The 8,637-nt window shown below is 42.2% G+C and overlaps 1 long non-coding RNA gene across 1 annotated transcript; it reads left to right on the forward strand.

Moving 5' to 3' along the window:
- The first annotated feature begins 1,547 nt into the window (after nucleotides 1-1,547).
- On the forward strand, nucleotides 1,548-8,210 carry LOC140494378 (uncharacterized). The gene is made up of 3 exons (XR_011963941.1): nucleotides 1,548-1,616; nucleotides 1,875-2,018; nucleotides 8,108-8,210. It is a non-coding gene; the product is annotated as an uncharacterized lncRNA (long non-coding RNA).
- The last annotated feature ends 427 nt before the right edge of the window (nucleotides 8,211-8,637 follow it).

An 8,637-nucleotide genomic window follows, 5' to 3' on the forward strand; every position in this document is an offset into this window, starting at 1 on the left:
TTTTGCCCTTATTAACCAATCCTCAGATCCTTAGCTAATTCTTTTCTCTTTTTTTCCCCATATTTGTAAGTTTGGCTTTATTCAAAAGATTAGTGGCTTGTCACCACTGACGCATGGAGCTTCTGATGTTTTGCTACCCACCAATATTTTCTGTGACACAATCCCTGATTGTCAATGGGGATTATGTTGCAAGGAAATATAATTGGCAGCTGCCCCCATTAATCAATGAATCCACAGGTAGACAAATTGTAATGGAATTTGTAATGGAAGGCTCCACAAATATCCCCATTCTCAATTATGGTAGTGCTAAAGATAAGGTGAAAGCTTTCACAACCATCTTTCACAGCCAGAAGTGTGGAGTCGATGATCCATCTCAGCCTCCTCCAGTGGTCCACAGCAAAACAGATACCAGTCTTCTGCCAATTAGATTTATTCCACGTGATAGCAATAAATGGTTGGATGCACTTGAAACTGCAAATGCTCCGGGCCCTGACAATATTCCTGCAATAGTACGGAAGACGTGCGCTAAGGAGTTTCCCACTCCCCTACCCAAGCTGTTCCAGTACTGTTACAACACCAGTATCGATAAGACAATGTGGAAAATTGCCCAAGTTTGTCCTGTATATATATATATATAATATTGCAGGACAAATCCAACCCATCCAATTGAAGCCCCACCAGTCTTCTTTAGATTATCAATAAAGTGATGGAAGGTGTCATCAAACAGTGCTGTCAAGCAACACCTGCTCAGTTACGTCCAGTTTGGATTTCATCAGGACCACTCAGCTCTGGACTTCATTACAGCCTTAGCCCATACATGACAAAGGAACTGAAATCTGGAGGAAAGGTGAGAGGTGGCATCAAGTAACCTGATGAAAACTGGCATCAATGGGCACCAGGAGGCAAACTCTCTGGCGTTTATACCTGACACATAGGAAGATGGATGTGGTTATTGGAGGTGAGTCATCTTAGCTCCAAAACAACTCTGCAGGAGCTCTTCAGGATAGTGTCCCAGGTCCAACCATCTTCACCTGCTTCATCAATAACCTTCTCTCCATTATAAGGTCAGATGTCAGGATGTTAGCCAATTATTGCATGACATTCAGCACTATTTCCGACTCCTCAGACACTGAAGCAGTCAATAGACCTGATGCAATGTTTATCATGGATAAGCACGCATAGGGCCGGATAAAATGATACAACTAATATCGAATTGCTGGTTGTGGAAAGGAATGGGAATACGGATAGCTAAATTTTGCCAGAGATGCACGACATGTGCATGAGCAGAACCGAGATAGAGAATTGACATTAAAACGATGCAAGCCCTCGAGGGCTTCTGAAATAAGGCTATTTGAGCTCATGACAGGACATGCAACTGCACTCCTCCAGCGCCTATTCACACGGGGAGCAGAACTGACTCACAGAAAAGGTCAATTAAGGAATCCCTCCAGAAGCATTTACACATTCTTCACAGACAGGCACGAGATCAATTGCTTGTCAAGGACTGGGAGTCTGAGGGACGGCAAGGATGAATAGAAATGCTAGCCCCAGGATCAAAGCTGACCATAATCCCAAGCAAGAGGGCCTTGTCCACCGGATGGGATGGACCTCGTGAGGTAATATAAACAAGTAACAGGAGCGTACTTATTAATGAAAAGGGAGTCGCTAAATTGAATCATCCTACACAGCTAATTACATGGGGGTTAATACAGCAACACTGGATTAGTGGTGCTGGAAGAGCACAGCAGTTCAGGCATCCAATGTGCAGCGAAATCGACGTTTCGGGCAAAAGCCCTTCATCAGGAATAAAGGCAGTGAGTCCACCCTGTTCATCGGAAATGTTTTCTCTCTGTATCTCGCTCTTTCCATCACAGGTATTAAAGTGCCCTCAGCTGTAATTGCCGACAAGCAGCAGGAACAGGATCCTCGCCATCAGGACAGCAACCAAAACAGACTAACATCGCATGTGACACATTTGCACGGTGCAGACTGCCATTAAGAATATTGCTGAAATTAGCGTGAGTATGAAAATGCTAAGTTCCCCCTCACTTTGTGAGTTCCCCCTCATTTTGACGCCATCAGAGGCTGATAAGCAAATGATTATTCTCGGGACGAATGTGTTGCGAAGTTGAGCAGAGTAATTGTAGTTTGGGAGGTGGGAAGCTAGAATTTAGTGGTGTGAGTAAAATTGTAAAGTGGGGAAACATGTGTGGTTCCTTTTAAAAGACAGTGTTTTTCCTGAGCTTAATTTAAAATTGGATGTCAGTGACAGCAACTTTAAAGTGTTCCGGTGCACTAAGAGCACCCGAACTGAAATAGGTTTATTGAACGCAGACCAAGCTAAGGTTTTTTTTAAAATCAAGGCAACAGGTTTTGCATTGAGCCAATCCATTTAAACTAGCCCCTTAGATGCTGAAAACCTATCCCCTTTTATGCTTCAGAACCAACCGAATGGGTATTGAGGCGGAATAGTTCAAAGAAGAGAGATAGAGACGGGTAGCCTTACAGTGGGGAGGTGGTAATAATAGATTCTGATTGGGATAGCGCCCAATGGAAGTCAGCAGGGCATAACCTGAATACCGTTGCAGGGTGATTCAAGCCCAACGATAAGACATTACAACAGCCTCTTGTTGTCACACTAACACTTCAGGAATAGGAAAACACAGCATTATGATTTTGTTTCGAAAGAACAGACCCTGAAAGAGTTGAAAATGGAATGTAGTAACTGCACTCAGACAATGCAAAGCCACATGCCTGTTTTCAATTCGAGAATGACATCTGGTTGACCTTTAGGATTCGCATGAGTAAGGGAAGGAACTTACTGGTTCAGAAGCAGCAGTACCACTATCTACAAGATGCATCTACAGGATACGCTGCAGAAATTCAGCAAAGATCATCAGACTGCACCTTGCAAACCCACAATCACTTCCACCTAGAAGGACAAGGGCTGCAGATGTATAAGATTACCCGACCTTTAAGTTGCTCTCCAAGGCAGTCTCTCAAGGCATCAAATAATTATTATGTCAATTTCAAATTTCTAAATTAATGTTTTGAGATGTGGGCATCACTAGTTGGCTTATTCCCCATCCCCAGTTGCCCTTGAGAAAAGGTGATGGTAACCTGCCTTCTTGAACCACTGCAGTCCATGTGCTCTAGATTGACCCACAATGCCAATAGGGAAGGAATTCCAGATGTTGACATAGTGACAATGAAGGAATGGTGATATATTGCCAAATAAGGATAGTGAGTAGCTTGGAGAGCAACTTACCAAGGTCTGGTGTTTTTATATATCCGCGGCCCTTGTCTCCTGGGGTTTGTGGAGAATGTTGTTTCTGACATTGACAAATGAGAGCAGTGGGACTGGAATATTTCAATTTTCAGAAGAATTTGAGATGTTTGCTCACAGATAAGTGAGGTTAGAGCCCAGGAGTAAGATGGGACTATACTGCATGGATTGATGCTTAGACTTTGAAAGAGTGTTTGGTCACTACAAGAAGGAGGGTGCATTTCTGAGCTGAGTGTTTCATAGCCCTTGTGCCTGTGACTAGGTGACAGGTGCAGAGAGTGCTGAGAATTGAGAAAATGTAACCAAAGGCTTCGAGTTGTGTTTTTGTGTTAATGAAACTGGATTTAAATTTAACCAATTAATTTAATTTATGCCCAGGATACCAAAAACCAATTGAATTTGAAATTAATTGTACTGACAATATTGGAACAATGTGAGGTTACAAGTCTTGGTGTTTTAAAAGGTAGGACATTTTAAAAAGTAGTCAGAGCAAATCCCATTGAACATGAGAGCATGTCATCTAAAAGGGCTCGCACTGCTCTCAAAGAAATCTCTTAGAAAGCACTATCTATCAAATCCTGATGAATAGGATTCGTCTGTTTGGAAAGGCAAGGGCTGATTATGGAGAGTCCTATGTCTTTGAGCATGGGAAATCATGTTTCACTAACTTGATTGAGTTTGTTGAAGAAGTTATGAAGAGGATTGGTGGATATGATCTGTATGAATGTTCAACAAGATTCCTGATTAACATTTGAACAAGGTTAGATCACATGGTTAGAGGGAAAACAAAGTATTTGGATACTGAACTGGCTTGAAGATAGAAGTCAGGGGGCAGTGATGGAGACCTATGACCCATGGTGTGTCACAAGGATCAGTACTGGGTCCACTGATATTCTTCATTTGTATAATAATTTGGATGCAAACATAGAAGGAAGAGTAAATATGTTTGCAGATGATATCAAAATTGGAGGTGTAGTAGTTAGCGAAGAAGGTTACTTCAGAGTACAATGGGATCTTGAACCGATGGGCCAGTGGGCCAAGGAGTGGCAGATGGAGGTTAATTTATGTAAAAATGAGGTACCACAGTTACGAAAGGCAAATCAGGGCAGGAATTATACACGTGATGGGATGGTCTTGGGGAATGTTGAAGGTTCATAGTTCCTTGAAAAAGGAGTCACATATAGATAGGATAGTGAAGAAGGCATTTTGTGTGCTTTCCTTTATTGGTCAGTGCATTAGGAGTTGGGAAGTCATGTTGCAGCTGAAGATGACATTGGTTCGGCCACTTTTGGAATATTGTGTGTAATTCTGTTCCCCTTCCTATTGGAAGGATGTTATAAAACTTGAAGGAGATCAGAAAATACTTACAAGGAGATTGCCAGGTTTGGAGGGTTTGAGCTACAGAGAGAGACTGAATAGGCTGGGGCTGTTTTCCCTGGAGCATCAGAGGCTGAGGGGTAACCTTATAGAGGTTTATAAAATCATGAGGGGGATTAATCAGACAAATAGACAAGATTATCTCCGAGGCGGGTGAGTCCAGAACTAGAGGGCATATGTTTAGGGTGAGAGTGGAAAGTTTTAGAAGGTACCTAAGGGGCAGCTTTTTCAAAGTGGGACATGAATGGAATGATCTGCCAAAGGAAGTGGTGGAGGCTGGTACAGTTAGAACATTGAAAATGCATCTGGATGAGTATATGAAAAAGAAGGTTGGGAGTGTTATGGACCATGTGCTGGAAAGTAGAACTAGATTAATTTAGGATATCTGTTCAGCATGGACCTATGCACTGGAAGGGTCTGTTTTCATGCTGTACATCTCTATGACTCTATGACTCTTTAGAGGGTCTGACGACTCTCCTGTTGTTCCTCTGTAACAGACACTACTCCACATACAAGGAAGAAAGATTAAAAAGATTTATATTCCATCCCTCAGAAATCTTTATCCATTCCATCTCGACCAAGTAAATATTCCCTTTTTATTGTGATATGAAAAGTGATGTAAGGAGTGGGCTAGCTGAACCTGTTTGTTCAGTGACTGTGATTAACGTCAATAGCCATCGATGCTAATTATCCCAGTGGAGGGTTTCCATCCTTTAATGAGAAATGGGCTCCGTTCAATGTGCTATCCCATGGTTTGGGCAGATCATCACCAACAGCACTAACATGAATCCCCAGCTCCCGAGAGAGGGGGATGAGCGATCAGAATCTGAGAACAACAGACTGGAATATTATAACAATGGAGAGTCTGAGAACATTAGACTGGGATGCTGCATCTCTGGAGAGAGGTTTATCCTTGCTGCTGTTATTGTGTCCCACTGAGACTCTGTGAACTCAGATATTCACCCTACAAGCCACCACTAACTGCATCAGTAAATGTCTTCATTCACTCGGTCCCTCTTTGCTCCTGGCAGTGTCCCTCATGGGTCTCTATGTTGACCTACTCTGTTTCAGATTGAGCCATAATTCATTGTACCACTGCTCTTGTTATCTAAATATTGGGAACGGGAGATCACTGCCTTCTCTTCTGGTTACAAACTCCATTTCCTTCCTCTGACTCCATCCCATCCCTGGTCAATATCTGAGGCTGAAACAAATGAATCACAACTGTGTTGATCCCTTCAGCCATGAGCTGATTCCTGACCCCATACCTTGACCATTCCTAATTTTAACTACTTATACTTCTAGAGTATACGTTACTGGCTCATTCTATCTGCTACTTGAACCTTGAGAAATGAAATACAGTCCTAATGATGTTAATAATCTCCTGCTGACATTCCCAACTTCAAACCTGCAGAAGCAAATCTGAGTTACACACCACGGTCCTTATTCAAATTTACACCAAAATCCTATCCAACCATCACCCCTGTGTGGATTGATCTGTATTGTTACTGGGTCTTAAAATATCTTTATTTTAACATTCTCAAAATCGTCATCACATCTGTCCATTAAACGCCTCTCAGTTTTCCTCTGTGAGTTACCCAAACTCTTGCCAGATGTTCATATTTAAACTGATTTCTACCTTGCATATTCTTTCTGAAACAATGACTTTCAAACTTAGATTAGATTCCCTACACAGCCCAACAGGTCCACAGGGACCCTCTGAAGAGTAACCCACCCAGACCCACTACCCTCTGACTAATGCGCCTATCACTATGGGCAATTTGGCACTGACAATACACCAGATCCGCATATCTTGGGACTGTGGGAGGAAACCAGAGCACCCACAGGAAACCCACGCAGACACGGGGAGAATGTGCAAACTCCACACAGACAGTTGCCTGAGGCTGGAATCGAAACTGGGACCCTGGCGCTGTGAGGCAGCAGTGCTAACCATTAGGCCACCGTGCCGCCCCAAAACCCACAAAGAACACATGCACAAACGCACACACATACACACATTTACACACATAAACATTACCCATCAGGTTTGATGCTGTATGTAATGACAATGTCAGACTGTTTCCAGAACTGTCAAAACGAGGAATAAAGGTAACAATGGAGCAGAGAATAATGGCTTAAAAAGCTGAATGAAAGACACTCTATCTGAATGTATGTTGCATTCACAAAAACGATTGAGGAATTCAGTCCATACATTGAGGTAACTGGATATAATTTAATGACCTGACAGAGACCTCACTACATGATGACTTACATTTGGAACTGCACGTGCAGGACCTTTTATTTTTGGGAGAGTTCTACAAAATATAAAAGGAGGTGGGGTGGATCTCCAAATAAAGGATGACATCTGTATGATTGTAAACAGAGAATTTTAGATCAAATGTTCAATGTTTTTGGCTTAATCTTATTGTTTCTGTGCACAAAGTGCCAGTTGAGTCGAGTTTGGGGAGAGCTTTTCACTGTGAGGCCGAGTGGGTTTCACCAAACTTAATGGACAGAAGGGCCTGAGTGATGTGGCTTTTTATGACCCTATCACCTTCTCCAACCAACATTCTCTGGAACATTCTCTAACTAACATTCCAGGAACATCCTATTACTGACATTCTCCAGTACATTCCATAACCCTGACATTCCCTGTAACATTCTGTAAACAACATTTTCCGGAACATTCTACAAACGATCTTCGCCGGAACAGTCTATTACTGACATTCTCCAGAACATTCCATAACTGACATTTCTTGGAAATTCTATCACTTACATTCTGCGGAACATTCCATAACTGGGATTCTCCAGGACATTCTATAACCGACATTCCACTGAATAATCTACAATCTCTGGAATATAGTATAAGCAATATTCTCCAAAAAATTCTAAAACTGACATTATTTGTAAACAGCCAGATGACATTTAATTGAAAGACCACAAGATCCCAAGGGAAAAGATCCTGTTCTATGGAGAAGGAATCACTGTTTCAAAGTCCCCTCAGGCAGTTAAAGGGGATTCCCCTGCGTTTACATTTCTTCATGTCGGAGAATCAAACACAATTTAGACCAGAAGACAGAAATTTCCAGCGTCCATTTGTCATTGAGGAACTGGGAGAGAATCCTTCAGGACGATAATGTTTACCCTCCGTATTGGGAACTGTAAAGCAGTGACCTGTCTGCTCTCGAGTCATCAAGTGTTTGGGAATATTCTAGAATCGACCTGTTCTTTTCGATGCATGTCTGTGTGTTTCGGGAGGGAGGGTTTCTTCTGTAATACATCACATTTCTGTCAGTAATTCAGAATTTACCATGTGTTATTCCAGCTCCAACTACATCAATAAATCTCTGAGCATTTCATTTTGAAAATCTCACTCTGATCTCAATCATTTGGAAAATGTCGTTCAGGCTGATGTTCTAAATTGTTGCTTTTCCTTCCTTACAGTTAATGTCATGACGATCTTCGTCCTGCTTTATAAAGATTGTGGATTGTCTCCATGTGTCAGGCGTTACCTGGGGGCAATGGCAGTGACGAATCATTATCCTCGATCTGATATTGAGACACATTCCCATTATTTATCGGGAGCAGTTTTATTTCCTAATGTGGTACATTCCCGTGTGTAATATCCACGCCCTCCTGCTTTATGCAGCCACTGACTGTTCTGTCTGGTTCACTGTCCCTTTCACCTTTGATCGATTTGTGGCCATTTGTTGCCAAAAGTTGAAAAATAAATATTGCAGTGAGAAAACAGCGGCTGTGATTCTGGGAACAGTGACTGTGCTGAACTGATTAAAGTACATTTTCTGGTATTTCATGCTCACTGGTCTTTATCGGTTGGTGAACTCCCCCTGGTTTTGTTACATAATGAACGGTGTTCTATCTTCTCGTGTCTGGGTCACAATCGAGTTTCTCCATCGCTTTCTAACACCAGCTCTCCCATTTCTCCTGATTCTACTGCTCAATGTTTTCACCAT

The sequence above is a fragment of the Chiloscyllium punctatum genome, chromosome 24, assembly GCF_047496795.1.
Source record: "Chiloscyllium punctatum isolate Juve2018m chromosome 24, sChiPun1.3, whole genome shotgun sequence".
In the NCBI taxonomy this organism is placed as follows: domain Eukaryota; kingdom Metazoa; phylum Chordata; class Chondrichthyes; order Orectolobiformes; family Hemiscylliidae; genus Chiloscyllium; species Chiloscyllium punctatum.